General features: G+C 42.1%; 1 protein-coding gene across 1 annotated transcript in view; it reads left to right on the top strand.

Moving 5' to 3' along the window:
• Positions 1–3,665: 3,665 nt before the first annotated feature.
• Positions 3,666–25,635, top strand: part of B3GALT1 (beta-1,3-galactosyltransferase 1) — a 339,720-nt gene continuing 317,750 nt past the window's right edge. Inside the window, exon 1 of the mRNA XM_066577413.1 lies at positions 3,666–3,748. The gene's annotated coding sequence lies outside the window, so the exon portion shown is untranslated. The remainder of the gene's footprint in view (positions 3,749–25,635) is intronic.

Below are 25,635 nucleotides of genomic sequence, written 5' to 3'. Positions count from 1 at the left end.
ACCCTTGCGTTACACGCATTCTGGCCACTACGGATTACTGGGTGTACACTCTGCTCGACCCACGGTATAAGGAGAACCTTTCCACTCTTATACCCGAAGAGGAAAGGGGTTCGAGAGTGATGCTATACCACAGGACCCTGGCGGACAAACTGATGGTAACATTCCCATCCGACAGCGCTACTGGCAGAAGGTGCAGTTCCGCGGGCCAGGTAGCAGGGGAGGCGCAGAGATCAGGCAGCATGTACAGCGCAGGCAGGGGAACATTCTCCAAGGCCTTTGCCAGCTTTATGGCTCCCCAGCAAGACTGTGTCACCGCTCCCCAGTCAAGGCTGAGTTGGCGGGAGCACTGTAAAAGGATGGTAAGGGAGTACGTAGCCGATCGCATGACCGTCCTCGGTGACGCCTCTGCCCCCTACAACTACTGGGTGTCGAAGCTGGACACGTGGCCTGAACTCGCGCTGTATGCCCTGGAGGTGCTTGCTTGTCCTGCGGCTAGCGTCTTGTCAGAGAGGGAGTTTAGTGCGGCTGGGGGAATCATCACGGATAAGCGTACCCGCCTGTCAACCGACAGTGCCGACAGGCTTACACTCATCAAGATGAACAAAGCCTGGATTTCCCCAGACTTCTCTTCTCCACCAGCGGACAGCAGCGATACGTAAGCAATAGGTAGGCTGCACCCGCGGATGGAAGCATCGTTCTCTATCACCATCAAAAACGGGGACATTTTTGCTTCATCAATCTGTGTGTTCTATTCATCCTCCTCCTCCTGCTCCTCCTCCTGAAACCTCACGTAATCACGCCGAATGGGCAATTTTTCTTAGGCCCACAAGGCTCAGTCATATAATTTCTCTAAACAATTTTTATACGTTTCAATGCTCATTAAAGCGTTGAAACTTTCACCTGAACCAATTTTTATTTTTACTGGGCTGCCTCCAGGCCTAGTTACAAATTAAGCCACATTAACCAAAGCGATTAATGGGTTTCACCTGCCCTCTTGGTTGGGCATGGGCAATTTTTCTGACGTACATTAGTACTGTTGGTACACCAATTTTTGGGGGCCCTCGCCTACAGTGTAATCCAATTAATTTTTTGCCCACCTGCATTACAGCTGACGTTACATCAGCTGTGTTGGGCAATGCAATGGGATATATTTATGTACCGCCGGTGGCTTCCTGGCACCCACCCATGCTGTGGGTCCACAGGGAGTTGTAACTGCATGTGTCCACTTCTAAAGAACCCCAGTCTGACTGGGGCATGCAGTGTGGGCCGAAGCCCACCTGCATTTAATCGGACTTTACCTCAGCTGTGATGGGCACTGCAATGGGATACATTTATGTACAGCCGGTGGGTTCCAGGGAGCCACCCATGCTGTGGGTGCACATGGAATTCCCATTGCGGAGTTGTACCTGCCTGTGACTATTTATAAAAAACCGCGGTCTGACTGGGGCATGCAGACACCTTGACAGAATGAATAGTGTGTGGCACATAGGTTCCCCATTGCTATGCCCACGTGTGCAGCTCCTGATGGTGGTGGCACAGGATAATATTTCTCATTGCTTCTGTACAGCATTGTGGGCTATCGCCCCACCCCTTTTAAAGAGGGTTGCTGCCTAGCCGTGCCAACCCTCTGCAGTGTGTGCCTGCGGTTCCTCCTCATGGCAGACGCACTTATAAATAGACATGAGGGTGGTGTTGCATGAGTGCAGCTGAAGGCTGCGCAGGGACACTTTGGTGTGCGCTGTGGACACTGGGTCATGCGGGGGGGGGGGGGTTGGGCAGCATGTAACCCAGGAGAAGTGGCAGCGGAGTGTCATGCAGGCAGTGATTGTGCTTTGTTGGAGGTAGTGTGGTGCTTAGCTAAGGTATGCATTGCTAATGAGGGCTTTTCAGAAGTAAAAGTTGTTGGGAGGGGGGGGGGCACTCTTGCCACTATTGTGGCTTAATAGTGGGACCTGGGAACTTGAGATGCAGCCCAACATGTAGCCCCTCGCCTGCCCTATCAGTTGCTGTGTCGTTCCCATCACTTTCTTGAATTGCCCAGATTTTCACAAGTGAAAACCTTAGCGAGCATCGGCGATATACAAAAATGCTCGGGTCGCCCATTGACTTCAATGGGGTTCGTTACTCGAAACGAACCCTCGAGTATCGCGATAATTTCGTCCCGAGTAACGAGCACCCAAGCATTTTGGTGCTTGCTCATCTCTAGTGCTGAACCATGTGCTTCTGTTACATGATTCCATTGTAGGAATCATTTAAATTAAACACACATTGGACCCTCACCTATCAGACATTTATGTGGATATGCCATAAAGTGGGAATACCCCTTTAGTGTATAAAAAGCTCTTATAGAGGCTCTTCACTTACGTCTACTTTTGTAAAAGTTATGTTACTAGTACTTAGGGCCTTTTTTTATGGAATGATTATCATTCAGATTCTTGCTGGATCACTGGAATTGGAATGATAATTGTTCAGTGTAAACACTGCCAACAACTGAATTACGAATGATAATTCATTCACCTTCTTGTTCATAGTTCATTTTCTGCAGGCATAAAAATCAAATGACATTTGGCCCGTGTAAACAGGCAGTTGGTCATTTACGAACGACTGCCTGTTTACTGTGGATGGAGGCAGGCGGCCAGAAGCGATCTCCATCCCGCTCCACCTGTGTAAAAGCAGAGGAACTATTATCACTGGGATGACTGTCAGGCACTTAAGCACCCGACAGTTGTCCCTTGTAAAAGTACCCTTAGCTGGGGAATGGTCTGACAACAAACAAGCTTGCTTCACCTTTATTATTTGTCCACACAATGCCAATGTAACTCAGAGCTAAACATCCTACTTGAGAAATAACAGGATTGATGGATGGATGGATGATAGATAGATATTAGATAGATAGATGTAGGATAGATAGATAGATAGATAGATAGATAGATGATCGATCATCCATTATTAAGTATTTCAAGTACTATCTTTACAGCTGTTTACTAAAGGTTATCCAATGCTATTATTAGGGGAGATTTTTAGTGTGAAGTCCCATATGTTCATGTTCCTTGAACTATAAGGGTCATTGTTCACTTCATTAAAAACCCAGTTAACTGAGAGCAAATCACAGCAAGAGAGTCATTCAGTGACTAGCCTGTAGTAATACAGTTTTCGCTAGGGTTCTAGAAAACCTACAGCTGGTGCAGAACCTCTTAAGAATCAATGCTGGTGTAATCTCGTCTTGTTGCAAGGTACACTTATACATTAGCACTGGATCAGAAGCCTAATTAAATCTTCTCATTGCCTAAACACCATGCGGGAGTGTGATGTGTCTTACTAAATATGTGATATAGAAGAAAAAGGAGCATTTCTTTATTAAGTAGCTGCCGCCCACTCCTGCTGTCTCCATCTGTGCACTTGATTTAACCTCTCACTATACAGAGTGCAGCAGTGCCCCCCTTGTTTAGGACCAGGAGGGGCTTGTGACATCAGGGGCATTGACTTGCCAGGCTCCAATTTCTCTTTGCACTGAATAAACCTGACTCTGGGCGTGTATGGATAGCAATGGAAGGCTGGGCTTATGTGCATTGAAGGCAGCCGCTGCCTGGTTTGGGAGGCCCCTTCTCATTGCTGTTCTCTGCCTCTTGCAGCTGCAGGCAGCAGCATCACTTGCATGTGGATATCAAGCCCTGTGTTTCCCAGGCTGCTGGTGACAACCTCTGCAGTGATTGCTCAGGACATACAAGGGACATATCCTGCACTGATGGTATGTGCTGCCTGCTTTGTTTCTTATTTCCAAGCAGCTGTCTACCAAGTGCTCCAGCAATGTATGGAGAAAGGATGCTGCATCCTGGTGTCAGCTCCTACATTCTGCTCACTGCATCCATTCACTTGCTCTCGCTATCCCTCTGGTCCTTCTCTGCTAATAATGTCACAGACACAGAGCTGCTACCATTACGGATTTTCTACGCTGACATTAATCAGAAAATGGTAGCTGCTGTGTGTCTGGCTTTTTCTTCAGTGTATCCCATCAACTCTGATTTGCTTCCTTGCATACCATGCGTTGATCACTCACTGTTTCCCAGGGCACAGAGGCATCAGTTTGCAGGCCCTTTCCTGTTATTACTATATATATAGAGTTAGCTTGGATATGTTTACAATGCACCTGGCAGGATGCACATCATGCCCATGCGGTGCTCATGTTACCCAATGTAATATTAGGGGAGCAAGTTCCAGTCCTGGCCGCCAACTACATGAGTTGATACTGTTTGTGAAGATTGTTGCTATTTTAGAGTGGTTGTTGGTACTTTATACAATGTTGCTATTGTTTGGATAAAGAGATAAAGAGAAGCAGAGATAGATGATAGACAGATAGATAGATAGATAGATAGATAGATAGATAGATAGATAGATAGATAGATAGATAGATAGATAGATAGATTGGTTTTGATTTTCAATAGCATTCTTGGTTGCACTCTATACTCATTGAATAACAGTCTGATATTGGGTTACCTTTCTTTATTTAAGAATGTCGAACATCAAAGAGTAGCTCTGTCATGACAAGTCTGCATTGTGTGTCAATCTATACAATGCCGGAGCTCTGATTTTACCATGACTTGTCTCGTGGAGCTTTAATGGAAAAATGAGTTATAACGTATGTAGCTATTGCTTGTTACAGTTTATGAAAGTATCAAATCAAAGTTTGGACTTTGTTTTTTGGAAATGGAACTATTTAAATTGGATGGAGTACGTCGATCTTCAGTGGATGTTCTGTTTCATGCAAAAGATAAACCATGGAATTGTTTTGTTTGGAAATCATAACAAATCTAACAAATTCTACAGAAAATCATAACAATGAAAATAATGATACTAATGTAACTATAATAATAGTAAAGTATAATGCTGAGCAGTAAATGTCCATGAAATTGTAGAATAACACCATTGCATGGGATATGTCGGCGTTTTATGAAATGACTGGAGGTGGTTTCATTATATCCACACTTAGTTTGATGTTAACCCATTGTGACAAGATCACTACATATGTATTGCTATATCAGCAAATGTATATTGAAAACAGTATACAAGGGATGTCTCGCTCTCATATGAATAGTTTTCTTCTTATTCTGCCATAATGTCATTACTGTTTATGAAATACAATATATATATATATATATATAGTCAACATAACTGGCACACCCTGATAACTCAACATTGTAGTTAAGTCAAATTTCAAGCTGATGTTTGCTACATCTGTATATGTATATTTCATTTAGGGGACTTCATGCTCCTTATAGTATAGGAGTTTAGCATTCATGGTAGTAAGGATGTTGTTATTTTTGGATGCATAAAAGCTTCATGAGAAAATAAATAAGTAGAGCTGGATAGATAAAGGTCAGAGGGGTGAGATAATTCCTTTGCCTGCAGTGCAATAATCAGTTTGTTTTTGGAGATCCGCTGAAGCTGCATTATAATATATTACATGGTTGTTGATGCTTACAACACATACCATGAGTGATGCTAATAGTGATTTACAGTGTTATGTTGGTTTGTATATACACAACAATATATATATATATATCTTCAGAAGTGTGAGGGATACAATTGTTGTGTAAAAAGCAGAAGAAGCACTACTTATGAAATGAAAAAGTTAGAAATCTGGAAGTGACCAACTGTACAGCGGCTTACAGACCATGCTGTCACTCTAGAGTCTAGATTTGCTGCCAGTTGTGAGACTTAATACCGATGAGAGTGGCTAATACTGTAAATGCCCCTTATGGCCGGATTATTAAATGTTAACAGCCTCTTAGTGAGAATGTCAAATAGGAAGTGCTCATTATGTCACTTGTATGACTTGGAACATGATGAAATGTGAAATATATGACGTGCTGAAATGCTAGATTCCAATGGCCTACTGTACTCTATTTCATCATATGCAATAGATAGATAGATGATGGTGGATCTTGACGACTCATATATACTGAAGTGGAATATGGATTGTGAAAGATGACACTGACTGGAATCTATGTCTGTTACCTATGGAAATGGGATTGTGGCTCACTGAAGCATTTAATGAGGACAAGAGGATAAGTGGTAGGACGTTCAGACATCATATTTGGACAGTGTTGTTGTTTATAGACTGATGTCTGTGTATTGTCACTTGTCCGTAAGTGACAAGCAGCCACACAGTTTCCATTGTAAATAAGAAGATGCCAGACGCATTAGTCATAAAGGATATATTTATTTTTGCAAGTACCTTTAACCGAAAACATGTCTAAATAGATAGATAGATAGATAGATAGATAGATAGATAGAAAGAACATATGTGTATATGGTTGAATAAAGTTTCTATCCCTTCCCCACTTTTGGAGTGTTGTGTGATTGAAGTTCATAAGAATAGATAATAAACTTGATGTCATTTTTTGCCAATCCTTTTAAAGAGGACATGCCATGATGTAACGTCAGCGTGGTGACTGTATAGCTTTACCGTCATGGCCCCACTGACTCTATCTTCATTTTATTTATTTTTAAGTCAGGCTCCGAGCACTGTCAATATGTCAAGTGGGAAGTCCCCACTGCTCACTGTCAGTGAGTGTTGCCAGACTTGATTGACAATCAGATGTCACCCATTGTCAGTAAGCAGTGGGGACTGCCCACTTGACAGTTCTGGGAGTTGGACCTAAGAAGTGAGTATGAAAAATAAAATATGGGGATAAAGTCAGCAGGACTGCAGCTGCAGAGATATGCGCTAGCCCTGCTGACTTTACCATAACGGGTCTTCTTTAAAGTAAAATGTTTTATTACCTTTTGAAATATTTTCTTTTTTAGTTTGAAGCCATTTCTGGTTCCCATATGATCCTGACCTTTAATTCATAGGTTCCCATACTCTCAATTGGCAAGCATCATCATAATCAATTGATTTCATATGTGGCAAGTTTGACCTATAAAAATGTAAAAGTGAGACTTTTCTCATAATGTCATTTAGCAGCTGCCAGGACCTATTTTATCAGAACAGATTCTTGACCAGGATAATGCAATATAGATGAAAACTATCTAAATGGTATATGAGAGAGTTCTGAACTTGGAAAACCCTAGTACTTTTATAAAATGGTAATGGTATTGAATGCATACAAAAAAAAGTATAACGCACAAAGTGTAATATTATCCAAATTGATTCTATAAACTTTGGAATAATTTATATTACTTTATGTCTGAAGGTAAAAATGAATCAACTTTACCCATGGCTTTGCTGAAAACTGTGCTACTGTTTTATGTCTACAGCTCCTATGCAGACCTATTTGTCTTTATGGTTACAGACTACAAAAAACATGTATAGTATCATAGTATGCTAGCTGAAAAAAACAAATGTTCATCCAGTTCAGTCTGTAACCCCCCCATCCTCCATGTTGATCTAGAGGAAGGCAAAAAAATCCCAATTTGTCACATTTTGGGGGAAAATTCCTTCCCGACTTCTTATTGGCAGTCAGAATAATCCCTGGATAAACACTCTTCCTTCCTGACTCCAAGTCCAGCAGTTGGGAGTTTACCAGATCAAAAACCACTCTGACGATTAAATATCTATAAGCTCTAATGTTATAGGGCTCCAAATAGTCCCTCTTAAACTCCTCTATCATTTGTGCCATCACCACGTCCTCAGGCAGAGAGTTCCACAGTCTCACTGCTCTTACAGTAAAAACCCTTTCTTTGCTGGTGATGAAACATTCTTTTCTCTAAACATGGAGGATGCCCTCTCGTTACCGACGCAGTCCTGGGTATAAACAGATCATGGGAGAGATCCTTGTATTGTCCCCTAATGTATTTATACAGAGTTATTTGGTTGCCCCTTAATCGTCTTTTTCTAGGTTGACTTATCCCAATGTTGATAGTCCTCACATTCCATTTATTAATTTAGTTGCCCTTCTTTGAGCCCCCTCAAGACTGTTTTTTTTTTAAATCAAATGTCTTTTTATTAGTAATAACAAACAATAACAAGTTCAGATTAAATGAGGCATACAAACTTCACAGAGCTATGGATCACTCTCCAGACAAAGTAGCAATTGAATGACATCAGATTATGATATAGTATCATAGTAGCATAGTATTTAAAGCTGAAAGAAGACGTATGTCCAACAAGTTTAGCCAATTACCCTGCAATGTTAATTCAGGGGAAGTTAAAAAATAGACTTGTAGTAGGAGCCAATTTCGTCATTTTAAGGAAAAAAATTCTCCAGACCCTTCTGAAATAATCAGTGACTATAACATGAAAAATTGTTACACTCAAGAAAGGCTTCCAGGCCCTTCTGAAACTCTTTTAGTGAGTTCACCATCACCACGTCCCCATAATATTGTCTGAGGAAAACTATGACATAGTGGGAATAACAGAGACCTAGTTGAATGAAACCTGTGACTGGGCAGTACACTTACAGGGTTACAGTGTGTTTCGAAGGAATTATAAAAACTAAAAAGTGGGAGAAGTTTGTCTTTATGTAAAATCATGATTAAGGCCTAAACTAAGGGAAGATATCGTGACAAAGATCAACATGTGGAGTCTCTATGGGTAGAGATTAGAGATGAGCAAACGTGCTCGTTTTGGACAATTACTCGATCGAGCATCTCTTTTTTCGAGTGACTGCCTACTCGGGCGAAAAGATTTGGGGGGCGCCGGGGGCCAGGGAGCGCCGGGGTGGAGCGGCGGGTAGCAGGGGGGAACAGGGTGGAGCTCTCTCTCTTTCCCCCGCCCCCACTCCCCACAGCAACCCCCCGCCCACCCCCGGCGCCTCTTAGATATTTTTTATAAACAACCAAATATAATAGAAGCCACTGAAAATCTGAGGCAAATAGATGAAGCTACAAATCAAAATGAGATAATTATTATAGGAGACTTTAACTATACGGATGTAAGCTAGGTAACAAGATCTCATAAAGGCAACAAGTTACTGACAACAACTAAAGATAATTACCTTAACCCAACTAGAGGGGCGGCCATTTTGTACTTAATTTTAAGCAACAGACCTGACAGAATAACAGGAGTGTAAGTTGTGGGGCACTTGGGAAATAGTGGCTGGAATAGAATGAATTTCAATTTGTCTTTCATTAGGGAATTTTACCAGGGAGGTACAAATATAATAAACTTTAGGAAGGGAAAGTCGATCAGCTTCGAGATGTCCTTAACCTTATTGACTACGACAATATCTTCAAAAATAAGAGTACAGACAATAAATGGGAAATGTTTAAAAACATATTAAATACTCACTTGAAGAGGCTCATACCTTAAAAGAATAGAAGTGTTAGGAATAGGAGAAAACCAATATGGCTTAATAAGGATGTAAAGGGGCAACCAACAACAAAAATAAAGCATTTAAACTACTAAAACAAGAAGGCAGTGAAGAAACACTAAAAACCTGTAAGGAAAATATAAATAATCTTAGGGCTCAGTCACACGGGCGCATCGGCGCCTGTGTTACTGCAGGTAGCAGACGGCTGTACCTGAAGAAGGACGTCTCTCTGCAGCGCCGGAGGAAAGAACATGTGACCGGCTTCATTGCCGGTCATGTGTTTTTTCATCAGCGCTGCAGAGCGACGTCCATCTTCAGGTACGGCTGTCTTCTTTTTACAGTAACGGCTCAGTCACCCGGGCGCATCGGCGCCGGTGTATGGGTGCCGATGCGCCCGTGTGACTGAGCCCTAAAAAGCAACAAAGGTGGAGACAGATAGACTCATTGCCAAAAAGAGTAAAATTAACCCTAAACTGTTCTTCAATTATATAAATAGTAAAAAGGTTATACTGAAAGTGTTGGCCCTTTAATAAATAATGTAGGAGAAATTGCAGAGGGTGATGAGGAGGAAGCAAATCTATTAAATAGTTTTTTCTACAGTGTAATCATACAGGAAAAGGACATGTTAGATGAGAAGCAGAGTGATAAAGTAAACTCTCCACTAAATAGCACCAGTTTAACCCAGGAAGAAGTGCAGAGTTGTCTTAAAAAGTTTAAACTGAACAAATTGCTGGGTCCCGATGGCATACACCCCTGGGTTCTAAGGGAATTAAGTAATGTATTAGACAGACCATTGCTTCTTATATTTAAGGACTCTATAGTGAGAGGGTCTGCTCCATTGGATTGGCGCATAGCCAAAGTGGTGCCAATATTTAAAAAGGGTTTAAACAGTGAGTCCGGAAAGTACAGGTCGGCAAATCTTACTTCTATTGTGAGTAACATGTTTTACTAAGAGATGCTATCCTGGAGTACCTCGAGTAAAATAGCTGTATAACTCCATATCATGTTGGGTTTTTGAGAAGTCGCTCCTGTCAAATCAATCTGATCAGCTACTACAAAGAGATAAGTTCTAGACTAGACGTGGGAGAGTCATTGGATCTTGTGTATCTGGACTGTTCTGAAAAGAGTTCGATACCATGCTGCATAATTGGTTGGTATGTAAAATGAGAATGCTTGGTCTGGGTGAGAAAGTGTGTAAGTGGGTAAGTAACTGGTCAGTGATAGAAAGCAGAGTATGGTTATTAATGGTAAACACTCTGATTGGGTCACCCTTACTAGTGGGGTACCACAGGGAGCAGTATTGGACCCTATTCTTTGTAATTTTTTTTATGAATGACCTGGTAGAAGGACTGTGCAGTAAAATTGCAATATTTGCAGATGATACAAATTCTGTAAAGTATTAGCACAAGAGAGAGCAGAATGAGGTTGCAAATGGATCTGTCACTGGTTGCTCCAATTATGTTTACAACTGGCTAAAATCCCCAAGTCCTTTTCTATGTCAGTTTGGCCCAATGATTTTCCATTTAGTGAATAATGGTGACATGTATTTCCTAAAGAATATTAGCCATGGAAAGAGATTTGGGTTATGTGAGCATATTGTATTTATAGAGATATTAACCTTGTTCCAGAATGCCTTAATTTTGTGACAGAACCATTAGATGTGAGATATGCCGCCTGTTTGCCGATAGCATGTCCAACATTTACATAGTAGCATAGTATTTAAGGCTGAAAAAAGACATATGTCCATCCAGTTCAGCCTATTATCCTACATTAATGATCCAAAGGAAGGCGAAACCCCCCATGAGGTACAAGACAATTATCCTCATTTGAGGGGGGGAAATGCCTTTCTGACTCCAATCAGGTAGTCAGAAAAATTGTCTGGATCAACAATCCTTTTAAAGTAAGCTTGCAACCATAATATGTAATTGCACTCAAAAAAAGTCGCCCAGGCTCTCTTGAATGCTTTTAGTGGATTTATTCGAGTTTGATAAAGCCTTCTGAAACAAGAACTCAAGGGAGCCATACCTATGGATAATTAATTTATAAAAGCTCTCTTGTGTAGGTATTTATTTTAAGAAGTCATGGGATCTTGAGAGTAAATAGTTAACCTCTTCTCTGTCAAATGAGATATTTAGTTCCATATCACAGGATTGTAAGAATTTTTGCTTTTATCGAAATAGGAGGATTGATCAATGGACTACAATATGGTTTCAAAAATGAAATATTAAAGAGTTTATTACAAGAGTTCCCTGATAATAAGCTGATTCCAGGATGCTTTAAAGGGGTTGTACATTTCTTAAACTATTGATGGTCTATCTGCAGAATAGGCTATCTACAGTAGATTGGTGCGGGTCTACCGCCCAGGACTCCCAATGATCAGATGGTCATCAGGTCAGTGTACTTGTGAACTGATCTGACTTCTGCAGGAAGCAGACAGCTCCATTCCCATTACAGTAGCCAGTCAAAGTTTCCATTGAGGTGAATGGGAAATTTGCCTGTAATACCAAGCTAGGCCACTGCAGTAGGAATGGCGTTATCATCTCTCTGTATTAATCAACTCAGTGCATAAGTGCAGTGGCCTTGTGAATAGCTGAATGATGGGGGTCCTGGGTAGCAGAGCCCTTGTGGGTTTAGTATTGATGGCTTATTCTAAAGAGAGGCCATCAATAGTTCATAACTGTGCAACCCCTTAATCTATAGGGGCACTAAGCAGCCAGTGTTCAATTTCCCTGCAGCCCCACCACGGGGAAAATTAAGGCTTACACAGTTCTTATCGGAATCAGGGGGCTGTCCATTTAATAAATAGACATGCTAGGTCCTGCAGTCCAAGAGATGTTCTTTGCAGCCACTCAGATGAGGGTCCTGGAAGGGAAACCTTTATCAATTAAAGGGGTTTTCAAGGGAAATACTATTGATGACCTATCATCAGAATAATCATCAATAGTTGATCGTCTGTGGTCCGTTGCTCGGGACCTTGACCAATCAGCCATGCTGTATAGTGGCCAGCGCCTTTAACTGCAGGTACCGCTTTTATTGAAATCAATAGAAGCCGTGCCTGCAGTTACAAGCGCCAGCCACTACAAGGAAGTCGGCGCAGAGGCTTCTGTGTATCTGGAGCAGAAGCCTCTGCGCCAACCTCCTTATAGTGGCTGAAGCTTGTAACTGCAAGAACGGCTCCCATTGATTTCAATGAGAACTGTGCCTGCAGTTACAAGCGCTGGCCACTACATGGAGGTCGTGGCCTGCTCAGCTGATCGCTCATCAATAGAATTTCACTGGAAAACCCCTTTAATTCAGAATTCCCTATCAGGGCATTTGAAAATGGGTTCTCTAAACCGACAAGTGCAACTTCTATGAAAAATGGAAATTCCACAATATTCTTTCATAGAGGACTTGGTTTGGCATAAACACCATATCCTAGGAGGTTTGCTGTGTTTTTCTTCTTCTATCGGAGTACTATAAAGCATTTTCTGTTCTATTTCACTATAGACATAGCCCTTTGTAATCATATGTGCACTGCCCATCACAGCCGGTAATCAGTAAGAGGAGCCCTGAGATGATATGTTTTGCATTGACACGGCCATGATTTACGCAGTTGTTCACAGAAGTATCAGGAATCATTGGCTATAGGTGGGATTATATATCTCTCAGCAAACACATCTAATAATAGTTCTCCTTCCTCTTCACATCACTCTGGAACGGATCCAATATCTGACAATAGCTTGGAGAAAGAGCTGCCATATAAGAAATCATTACGTGCCATTTATTTCAATGTGTCCCTGTAGGAAACTCCACATTATAAGCGGACTCTCCGAGAGATATTGGACAATAACACAGAATGAGTATTTGTACAGCTATTTTACAGGACATGCTACATGATAATCACTTTTTATTACAATGGATGAACTTATAGCAGATAATAGAATGGAGCCTGCCGGAGCATTGTACCATGTAGATGAGTAATACAGTATTTTTAAGCTATAGATACATTAGTTTTTTTTGCTTTCCGGACTAATAGCATGACTTCCCATTTAGAGAGTTTCTCTCATCACATCTGCCAGAGCATTATACATTGTGGCCATTCAAAAGAATGGTCATCAATGTGATGTATAGACAGACTGCGCAAGGTCTCCGACTAAGTCTGGGCTTACATGAGCATATGCGTAAAATGCTGTGTGTATAATGCAGCGTTGTTACCGCAGCACGAGCGAGCAGTGGGCAGGCGATCGCTATGTAGGGCAGCATTTTCGCACTGCGCATGATAGCATGTATCACGCATGCTGTCATGCACAGTGTGATTTTTTTTTGTAAATTTCCTGTTCTGTCTCTTAGTGGCATCGCGTACGAACGCCGCACATTCGCAATGTAATTAGACGTCTATAGAAAGCAATATTACACGGTCAAATAAAACATGCTGCGTTCTTTTTTACGTGCGTCTTATACGCAATTTAAAAACGCTAGTGATAGAGGTCAATGAACATCAATGTACTTTCATTGATTCTATTCACTGTGTATTACGTGGTGAAATTACGCTTGTGTGAGTCTTCCCTAAGGGCACTCGCCCGCGGTCCGCTTTTTAACGTAATTAGCGTGGTGTTTCAAATGCCGCACTAATCGCGGTACAAGGTCTCCGCTGATTTCAATGGGGACTCACAAACTAATGCTCGAATGCGGCGTTTCTAACACAGTTTTTCTGGCACTGTCTGCTCTATTTTCGTACGCTTTAGCGCTCGTTAACGCACCTCATCACCCATCACAATTGTGGGGTGAGGTAAAAAATGCTGTTAAACACTGTAGCGTGCTTTAGAAAGTGTGGCACAAAATTGTGGTAAAATGTCGCGGTTTCGGACGCAGCGTCTTGTGATTGTATGTTTGAGAGCGACCTTATAGAGCAAATACGGAGACAAGAGGTGGGAGAAGATACTGGCACATGGTAAAGGCTTCCAAGTGAGAGTGTTGAAGACAAGAAGTGAAGGATCAAGTATTTTCTGTTGAAGATAAAAGGGATACGCCAGCCTAAAACGTGTTTCAAGGTGAAAAGCCTATTCTTCAGCCATGCTGGGGTTAGGACAACTGTGCTACATGGGTGGCTTAGATGATCCTTATTAGGGTAAGGGACAGGAAGAGACTGTGCATCCAGCTGTGGTAGAGCTGATCCGGGGTGCAATGAAATAAGCAGATCGGCTCCCCTTCGGCTTGATGCAGTCTCCTCATGCCTTAATTGGTCCCACCACTGTTGTCCTAATAAGGATCAGTTAAGTCATCCATGATTGAGTCCTGTGTGGTGCAGAGTGTTAAAGGGGTTGTCTCGCGGCAAACCTCAAAATTTTACCTTACCCCATTCCCCCTGTCACCCCCCTGGCATAAAATAGCAAAGTAAAGCGGTTTTAAGCCACTTGCTACTTACCGATCCGACGAAATAAGGACTTTAAAAAATCTTCTCCCAAGATGGCCGCCGGTCCTTTCCCAGGGATGCACTGCGGTTTTCTCCCATGGTGCACCGCGGGTCTTCTCCCATCGTGCACCATGGGCTCTGTGCATTCCATTGCCAATTCCAGCCTCCTGATTGGCTGGAATCAGCACACGTGATGGGGCGGAGCTACGCGATGATGCGTAGAAGGGGCGGAGCCAGAACGCCGCTCGTGCCTGGACCGAGCAGAAGGGGAGAAGACCGCATAGCGCAAGCGCGTCTAAAAAAGCAAGAAGACATCAGAATTAGACGGGGACGCTAGCAACGGAGTGGGGAAGTGGATAACTTCTGTATGGCTCATATTTAATGCACAATGTACATTACAAAGTGCATTAATATGGCCATACAGAAGTGTATAACCCCACTTGCTGCCGCGAGACAACCCCTTTAAGGCAGCAGTATGCAGTCCTAAGCTCTCGCTCACGACCTGAAGGTTGCAAGTTAAGTCCTTGCTTGGTTCAGTTAGCCGGCTCATGGTTGACCCAGCCTTCCATCCTTCCGAGGTCAGTAAAATGAGTACCCAGCTTGGTTGGGGATAATAAGTAAATTACCTGAAAGTGCTGTGCAATAGGTTGATCCTATACAAATAACAAGGACAGCTGTCCTTACCGTAATTTGACTGAAGAAGACACTTTCTGTCTCGAAGCTTGCTTTATGCTGGCTTATTACTTTTACCATTCAGCCTTCCATCCTCATTTGTAAGGTTGCGCCATGTAGTTTCTTACACCGCTTGTCTTTGTATGATTCCACATCCACCACCAGTAGGCATACACCTACAGCATCTCAATTTAGCCTCTGGACCCAATCCTATGGCCTCACTATAACCTTCACCTTCAGGCACCACTATAGGGTTGCACCATCCATCCGTTTCATTCTATAATAGGGCAAATAAACTGGTGTTGTTATGATGGAGCAATTATCTTAAGAACAGTCTTTAGCTATGTGGTCCCACAAAGCAACTTTCTTGAAAATCATGTAATACGCAATTTAATGGAATATTCAGTGGATAAAAGCTCTGCTTTGCACCATCTCTATTGACTTCTAAAGGAAGTGATTATGATGTCATATTATATCAGTCTTGTTGTATTTTTAGTTGTTGTACAAGTATTGATAAAGTCATAAGATTCAAAGTTGCCATCCTAGATCGATACACATACTCATTACACATCCATTGGCCGGTATCCATGTTCCTGCATGTAGAAGGGGAAGCGACCACTGCTGTCAATAATTACACACAGCTTGTTTCCCTAATCTCTTCATTATGCCTTTGTTGCCAATTTATGTTTTCATCCTAGAAATTGCTTTCTGTTTTTGGATCATTTTGTTCATTGATCTATTTATTTTCAACCTTCTATCCCATGTGTGTTGCATGTCTAAAATATGATAAACAAATAACATTAGGATTGGTAATTTTAGTGACTTGCCCCCCACCCTCCAAGCATACACAACACCCAGATGGACTATTTAAGCTCCATTTAATTGCAAAACCCTTTTATTAAATATAATACAAAGTCTCTTAAAGTCATATTTCCAACTCAAGTCCTTTCTCCTAAAAAAAAGTATAGCTACTCTTTAAGCTCATCACAAGGCGTTCTTTTATTCGGAATCTCAGGAATCAACTGTAATCTATAGGGAATCCCTCATCATGAGTTCAATTAATTCACAGCGCCACCACAGGGAAAATGAAGCATTGCATAATTCCTACTGATGTAGAACACCCAAATGTTGGGTCCTACAGAGCTAAGGGTACTCTTTGTAACAGCTCCCTGTTCTGAGTAATGGATAAGGGTCTATCATGGTGGACAACCCTGTATGAACTTATAATTCTGGGTTAAAGCGCTGAGCCAATCAGGGGGCAGGTCTGACTCACACCCCCTTCACACCCACTGCAGGCCGGCTGCACGGAACTCCGGCTGCCGGGAGCAGGTGAGTATATATATATTTTTTATTTTAACACTTTTCTGGATGAATTGCAGGGAAGGGCTTATATATTTAAGCCCTTCCTGACAATTCATCCCGCGCACGCCAGCATCCCATTGCTTTCAATGGAGTCGGCTGTATTGCCGGCTCCATTGAATTCAATGGGCAAACATCGTTCTTCTCTGCCACAGCTGTTACAGCTGTGGCAGAGCAGAAGGATTTGTCTTCTATATGTTCTCAATGGGGTCGGCGCTGCTGCCGCCGGCCCCATTGAGCGCATATAGAGAAGAGAGCAGGAATCGCAGATCGCAGATAGGTGCGATCTGCGATTTCTGTTCTATAATTTATCGGACGAGCGCATAAAAAGCGCTCATGTGTCCGATACCATTGCAAAGCAATGGTTTTATAAAATCGCCGGACGCATGAGCATGCGCAAATCGCGGCAAAAAACGCCCGTCTGACTAAGGCCTAAGAGCCATGCGGAGTGTTGGGCCATGTAATAAACCAGTTTTAGAGGTTTGTAGAACTTCAGGTTCAGTTTGAACTAATTCAGTCTGAACTAAGTTAGTCAAACCAGCTGAACTAAAACTTTTTTAAAAATTCACTAGTCAGTAAGAATCAGCTGTGATCTCCTTCATTATAACTATATGACAGGAGCCTCTAATCATCAGCAGCAACACTGATATAAGTTTCTGCCCCTCTTTGACCCCCCCCCCCCCCCCCGCAATGAAGAACCTGTGTGGTAGAGTCCATATAGTGTCGTCATACAGGAATTATGCTGACTGAAAAACTTCTTAAGAGAACATAAGGCCAAGTAGATCTCAGGTGGTCGGAATGAGGTCACATGACCCACCTGATGTGAAAGGGACTCCAAGTAGTTTCACATAGAAAGAAATAATACCCAAGGTAATAACTTCAGACATTTATGTACTGGGAAGCTAGTTACATAATGAACCAAAAAAATCACCTGAGTGCCGCTTTAAATAATCAAGACCTGATAGCACTAACCGAATGCTCGGTCCAACAGTGTCGATGATTGTATTTATACACAAGTATCTAAGCTTTTTATATTTGAGTGTTTGAGCCCAGAGGCGACACTTGAAGCCAGTGGGCCTGAATGCAAAATGTGTCCAAGGGCTCCTGCAGTATCTAGATATATTAGAGATATGGTTGGCCAGTTACATTTGATGTCCAGCAGGTGACAAGACTGTTAATGAATTGCAAAAGAGCTAAGATTCATTCCTTCATAGGAATATTAATAATGGGATACTAATAATGCCATGTGAGTACGCAGCTGGATTGCACATGTATTTTTTTCCATGTTGGAGTCCTTTTTGAGATGACCTGCAGTATTATTTTAAGATGAAAGGACCCCTATTGGTTCACCGCTCATCTTGTCCTCAAGCCACCCCCACCCCCACCCCCCGCTCACGAATGAGTCTCGATGGACTTTTCTGTAGATTTGTTTTACAAATGCACACATTAATCATGATGTTAATTATCCAGACTGGACAAGCATGCATTAGTATTCAGTTATATATCCATTTTTAGAAAATTATAATGCATAATACAGGCTTAGTTGGGCAGTTGTATGAACTGAATGTATCCCATATTTTTTCCACTCTTTCAGCTTTAAAGGCCACTGTAGTGAATTATGTTTAATTCTTTATAACCCCCCCCCCCCCCCCATCCCCCAGTATATATGTCAGATAGTGTTACCTTAGTTAGTTATTCCTTTGCATCTGAAACTCCTGGAGTTCTTCTCAGATGGTCATGTGATCACAGTTTTGACCAACTGAGATTCACTTAGGTTTATGTGTTTAGTTTGTAGTCAGTTTTCAGTCTGTGTGATGGATTGAATTCAATGAGAGCCGTGCCTGCAGTTACAAGCGCCGGCCACTACACAGAGGTCAGCGCGGAGGCTTCTGCTCCAACTTCTGTGTTATTGTGGTGACAATAGAAGTGTGGTGACAGCTTGCGCCTGCTCAGCCGATCAGTCAGGGTCTCGAGCGACGGACCCTGGCCGATCAACTATCGATAGCCTATCCTGCTGATAGGTCATCAATAGTATTTTCTTGGATTGATGTGAAAGGGAAAGCATCAGACAGGGGGCTGCACTGCATGGAAGTGACTTTACTATACAGAAGAAACCTTCAGAGTGTGACCATAAATCAGTTGAGGGTGGCAGGGATGGAAAAATGTGTTCTTGCTGGAATGGCCCTTTAAAAGTGAATGTTTCATCTACATATTATTTACTAATGTCTGCAAATAATATTGATGATATTAGTAAACAATATCACCAACATCATTTACTAATATTATATTTTTTAAGCATTATCACATCATGCGGCCGTAATAATCACAGCTGCATAGCGGGACAAAACAAAACTATTGATTTTGAATGGTTTCTTTTTCATTAGCGTTTTTTTTTACTAGTAGGAGTGAGAAAAAATTGGATTTGTCCTATGTTTCCTGCATATAGTTAATACTAAGTGCGGGAAAGATCGGACAGAACCTATCTTCCTGCTGTTTTTTTCCAAACTTGCACAGAATAGCAAAGGAGTTTGAAAACTCGTAGAGGAGCGATCAAAGTTGTAGTCCTCTTCGGGGAATACGATAAAAAGTGAGAATAAGATTAATAAAGTTTTACTAATTATTTTAAAAAAGTAATAAACGTTAAAAAAAAAAACATTTGCCATATTTATAAGAAAAGAATCTAAGGAATAAACAAAAATGCATATTTGGTATCGCTGTGTCTGTAAAATTCCGATCTATTAAAGTAATGCATTACTTACCCGCATAGTGAACGTTGTCGAAAAAAAAAAAAGACGGGATTGTACTTTTTTTGGACACCCCGTTCCAAGAAAAAATGTAATAAAATGCGATCAAAAACTTATATTTACTTGAGAATGGTACGATTGGAATCTGCAGAATGTCCCGCAAAAACCGAGCCCTCGCACAGCTATGTCGATGAACAATAAAAACGTTATGGTGGTCAGAAAATGGCGGCAGAAAATAATAACATTTTTATATCTTTGAAAATAAATAAAAGTAGTACAGCAAAAAAAAAACTATATAAATTGGGTCTATAGTAATCATATTGACCCATAGAATAAAGTTATTAGGTCATTTTTGTGGCAGTATGTACGACGTAGAAACATGACGTACGCAATGGAGGTATAATTTCGTTTTTTCCTCCATTTGACTTCACTTAGATTTTTTTAACGTTTTTCAGTACATTATATGGTACATTAAATAGCACCATTGAAAAATGCAGCCTGTCCCGCAAAAAACAAGCCCTCATACAGCGACGTCGATGGATAAATAGAAGAGTTACATTTTTCTAAAAGTGGGGAGGGGGGGAACCGAAAATGGGAAAAAAAGGGCCATGTCCTTCAGGGGTTAGGGTCAACCCTGACCTTGTTTATCATAAAGAAGCAATTAGCATGCGAACACCGAATGTTGCAGTACAACCTTTTAACTTTTCTGCTGTCTTTAAACCTTTTTTATGTTGCATACTGTAAATCAATTTTCTGCGAGAATCCTAGGCATTTAGGTAGAAAAGTGGAAACTAATATTTTCCGCATTTTCCTATATTGTATAACTACAGACATTAGTTTCTTTTATTCTGTATTTTGGACCTATTTCCATATATCACTTTGTGACTTGTTCAAGAGGCAATAAAGTCATAGGATTAGATCCTGTAAGAATAATGACCATTACTGCACAATAGAAGCTGCCGACAGACAGCAGCACCATGTGTGACAGAGGAGAGTCATCATTTTTAAGATGATGATATGTATGTAATTGGTAATTTCAAGTTGATACATGACACTGCTATCAGAATGTAGGAGGGTGCATGTAGCAATATAGAGATACTTTGCTCAGAGGAGAGGCATTGCAGCAGCTGACCTTTATGTTGCAGAGGTGGCTTAATAGCAATCTACACTGAGTAAAGCGTGGCTGGAAGCAGGCAGCTCTGCCTTGACAGATGGTGAGAAGGAGTCAGTAATGGTACAATATAAACAAGCTTATATCTGATCAGTACTGGGAGACGAGGAATGGCTTAATGCAAGGGGAGAGGGGTCGTCTTCAGTACCCCAGCTGTTGGAGGGCATTATGGTAAGGCAGTAATATGATGCATAACCCAGCTGGCATCTGGAATGTGGAAAACATGTATTTTCTAGCATAAGATTAAGATACAGATGGGAAGAATGACATTCCTTGTATTCCACCAGGATCTGTTTTCCTTAGCGGTAGGTACTGTACGAACAGTTGTGTCCACCCTTAACTTTTTCTAGAATTTCCTCAAAGAAGTTGTGCCAAGTTATAAAGTTATCCCCTCTCCACAGGATAAATAATAACAATATGATCGGTATGGGTCTGACTGCTGGGATGCCCACCGATCCTGAGAACGGCAGTCTGATCGATCCCCAAGAGAAGGGAGTGGAGGTTGTGCAGGCACGCTGCCACTCCATTCAGTTCAGTGAAAGCACTGGAGATTACCGAGTTCAAGCACTTCCGCAATCTCCAGCACTGTCATTTAAATAAATGGAGCAACAGCACACCGTGCAACATCCAGTCCATTCACTTGGGGACCGAAGACATGTCCATTCTCGAGAGCAGTGGGAATCCTAGCAGTTGAACCCTGACTATGCCCTGTTCTGTGGATAGGGGATAACTTTATAGCTTAACACAACCCATTTAGAGAGGTTGTGCCAAGTACATGACTCCTGTTGGTATGCCCTATTATGGAACATGGACATTATGGATAGAGGATCCTTCATTTGGGACCCCACTTTATGGATGGAAAGGAGAGGCACACTTGAGCCGTCCTTGTATCACAATGACATCAATGTATGATATTTGAATTGGACTGTTCGCCTGGGTAAAAGAAAGCCGAAGTGAATACACCCATTCTAATGAAAGCATTCTATTTCCGTCTGATTTCGAACAAATTCTGGGTCCTGCTCTGAGTTTTGCAACCTTTTATGATTCCTCTTACACTTCAGCCACAGATAGCTCGGAGAATGTGAGGAAGTACGGCGCTTCCAGGTCAGCCTTCTAGATTGCTCTTGTTTTCAGGACATAAAATCTGCTAATCTTAGCATTTTGCAATAATAATTAGAAGTATTCTTTTGAGACAAATGTGGAAATATAAAACTAAATGTAAATGCAGTCCAAGATGGGCATCAGTAAACGTCACATATCTGGTCATTAAGGGTGCATTCAGACGAGTGTGCACGTACATAGGTGCGTACAAAACTCTGTGTCTATTTAGAACCATTGGTTCCCTATGGTGTTCTTATATGTCTGTGTTTTACAGGTGTGCAAACGCGCATACCTGTAATACATAGGGCATGCGTGCACCATAGGTCCATGGTTCAATATTCCCCGCGGGGAGTAAAAAATCCCCTGCTACAGCTGTGACAGAGCATCGCAATATTCTCCCATTGCATTCAATGACGCTAATCGGCATGGACCTGCATTCACGCCTGTTTTTGCACGTACGTGGATGTGCAGTTTGTGCGCACCTATGTACGCACACGCTCTTGCGAATGCACCCTAAGAAGTTAAATACAACAAGATTACTTAATTATCACTTTACAAAACTGCACTTAAAATTTGGCTGTTCTATACATTGGGGCTATTAAATGAGAATCTGCAGTGTTTATCAGTGTCTCAAGGATAACTTCTGCCACATACAATTGCAAGAAAAAGTAAGTGAACCCTTTAGAATGCCCTAAAATTCAGCATTAATTACTAATAAAATGTGATCTGCTGTTAACCAAGTCACAATTATAGACAAGCAATCTAACAAAACTAATAACATACAGACATTTGCACCATACATGTCTTTTGTTGAGCAACATCCACAGTGTAGGCAGAAAACTCAGTGAACCTCTGTGTTGATGACTTCTTCATAAAGCGGGGCTAATTAACTATAGAAAATAGAGATGAGCGAACCTACTCGGCCACGCCCCTTTTCCGCCCGAGCGGCGCGATTTTCGAGTACTTCCGTACTCAGGCAAAAAGATTCGGGGGGCGCCGTGGGTGAGTGGGGGGTTGCAGCAGGGAGTGGGGGGGAGAGGGAGAGGGCTCCCCCCTGTTCCCCGCTGCTACCCCCCACTCCACCACGCCTCCCCCCGCCCCCCGGCGCCCCCCGAATCTTTTCACCCGAGTACGGAAGTACTCGAAAATCGCGGTGCTCGATCGAGTAATTACTCGAAACGAGTACGTTCGCTCATCTCTAATAGAAAATTCAACAGTTTTCTGGCGCAGATTGCATCAAACATGCTTTGCACCAGGTTACTCAGATGCCCGGCAAACCTTTGAATAGAGGAAACAGCCGGAACATAATTCAGGCATCCCATCACCATCAGATGACCATTGGATGGGTGGCACAAACAAGACAGGACATAGACCAGACAAACAGCAAGAGCTCAACACAGCATGCACACAAGAGAATAGGCAGCGCCCAATTGAGGGTGGGACCAGAATAAATACACATCTGTTATCGCTGATTGGTCAGCTAGGGAAAACACTTCCCTGTCGTCCAGTCTATACATCACAGGAGATATTGAAGCAGAGAAGAGAAGAAAGTGGACATTAAACACTGAGGGATTCCCAATAGACGTCACCTCGGAGAACTTCTGCGGTGACAGGAAACAATGAGGGATTCTGGATAGATGACTCCCAAGTGAGCTTCTGTAGGGACGGTAGAGACGCTTTACTATGTGATTGTGACCGGCAAGCCGCAACAGTTTTATTGCATTTCAGATTTCTTCTAGAGGAGAATGCTTTCTCATTGATTCACCATATGGGAGCACACTGCAATGCCTGTGGATCTGTAATGTGGACCGATAGGGGCTCTGTGTACCCTTGTACTATGTCTGTACATGTGGCACTGTCGTATACATTGACCCTATTATGAACTTATACCACTTCTGTATGGTACAGACCTGTAAGATACACTGATTTTAAGCTTTACAGATTATCTTCCATTATGTGACAATATTGGAATTTTGCGTTTTCTCATCCATTCACATGACCATGAGTGACATTTTAAGCCAAATAATACATTGCACCCTGGAAAACCCTCGCTCGGCATAAATCCTTGAATGATTTCCAATGCCTACATAGAGGCACCTGTAAGCTTTTCACAGCGTTGGACGCTGCTAAACTGCCTCCCCCTCCCTTTTTTCCAGCTCCAATAGGAGTCTATAGGAGCCGCCTCCGTATATCGGTCAAAAAATAGTTCCAGAACTTTTTACCCACCCTATATTTGCCACCGCCGTCTTTCGGTCGCATTTGTTCCATTTTTTACTGTGCAATGTTTTTACGTGGCATATATTCGCCCATGTGAACGAATGCATTGGAAACCAATGCCTCAGTCGCGTATATCGGTCGGATGTAAAAATGACATGTATATGTGCTCATGTGAATAAGTCCTAAGGCCTAATACTGACACCAAGATTAATACTTTATGGGAACCCCTGCAATATACCTTTTGAAAGACTCAATTAAAGTTTCTCAGCCAGAATTCAATTAAAACTTCCTCAGTCCTTGATCACAACACGACGAACATAAACTTCATTACTTACCAGAATAAAAAATGAATGCTGTTCTATTCCTAACAGATTATTCTACATTTTCTCCCTGCTAATCTGTATGTTGGACAATATGAATAACCAGTATATAAAATACACCAGTAATGCCCTCTTCTGCTTTTAAAATAGCAAATACTATTTTAGGCTTCTTTCCGACTAGCGTATATCGCCCAGCATTTTCACAGCATTTTCTACCGTATGTGCGCCCATTCACATGGCATGGGTCCCGGCACATATACGCCAAGATCACCATGCTGTCGCCCCTTTCCCCTCCCTCCCCCTCGCAGGCTCACCTCTGCTCTCATCCCCGCTCGTTCTTTGCAATGGGTGGGGGCAGGATGGGGCAGAGCTAAGCACCGCCCCGTCCTGCCTCCTCCCATTGCTAGTTGCAGACAAGGGGTGGAGCCTAGCTCTGCGCCCTCCCATTGCAAAGAGCCAGCGGGGAGGAGAGCAAGGGTGAGCCTGCAAGTGGGGAGGAGAGCAGACGCTGCTAAACTCCCTCGCACCACCGGCCGCTGTCATGGGCTCCCATAGGAGCCCATGCAGCGGCTGACGTATTCTGTCCCAAAAGATAGTTCAAGGACTATCTTTTGGGCTCCACAAAAAAACGCCCGGTGCTATATTAGCCTGGCCGGGCGCTTTTACAATCTAGGAATACGGTCATGTGATCTGGTGCATTGGGATCCAATGCATCAGATCACAGCGTATATTGACCGACCATGAAAACGGCGGGGCTATATACGCTCATGGGAAAAAGGCTTCACTAATAGTTTTTGGTAATTGATTATTAAAACTAAGCTGACATTAGTGGCTGCAGTAGAAGTGTCCTATTCATTTTCTTCCTTGTGGTCCTTTATTATATGTTTATTTGTCACTGAGATTTAATTTACCAAATGAAATGAAAAAAAGAAAGAAATTTTTAAAAAATCACATATCTTTATAACTTGAACATAAGTCAATGACATTTTGTCCAGTATGAAAACACTGTTTGTGGAAAAAAAATCAAGCCCTGAGAAGCTGTCATTTTGCTGCAAAACTCGGCATGCAGTTCCATCTCAGGCAGATATGCAAATGTCTAGAGTTGTGGTGGGATTAGATGAACGGTCTTGTCACCTGAGGTCCTAAAAGTGGTTCCACCCTTGACTTATAAAACGGCTCTCAGATGTTATTTGTATGTAGTGGATCTCCACTTGTGTAGAGCTTGTTGACCACCAGACGCCTTTATGACACAATTAAAGAGATTTCTCTCAGTTACCAGAGTTTGACAGGGACGCATTATTGGAATGCAAGAAATTGAATGGTCATATTGGTGAATTGCCAGCTTGAGTGTTAGGAGATGTTGTATACAGTGGATGTATAAGAGCATGCACACAAAGCAACT

The sequence above is a fragment of the Eleutherodactylus coqui genome, chromosome 8 (genome assembly GCF_035609145.1).
Source record: "Eleutherodactylus coqui strain aEleCoq1 chromosome 8, aEleCoq1.hap1, whole genome shotgun sequence".
NCBI classification, from domain to species: Eukaryota; Metazoa; Chordata; class Amphibia; order Anura; family Eleutherodactylidae; genus Eleutherodactylus; species Eleutherodactylus coqui.
Note: the sequence above shows the minus strand (reverse complement) of the source record. Positions and strands in the feature narration are given on the sequence as shown.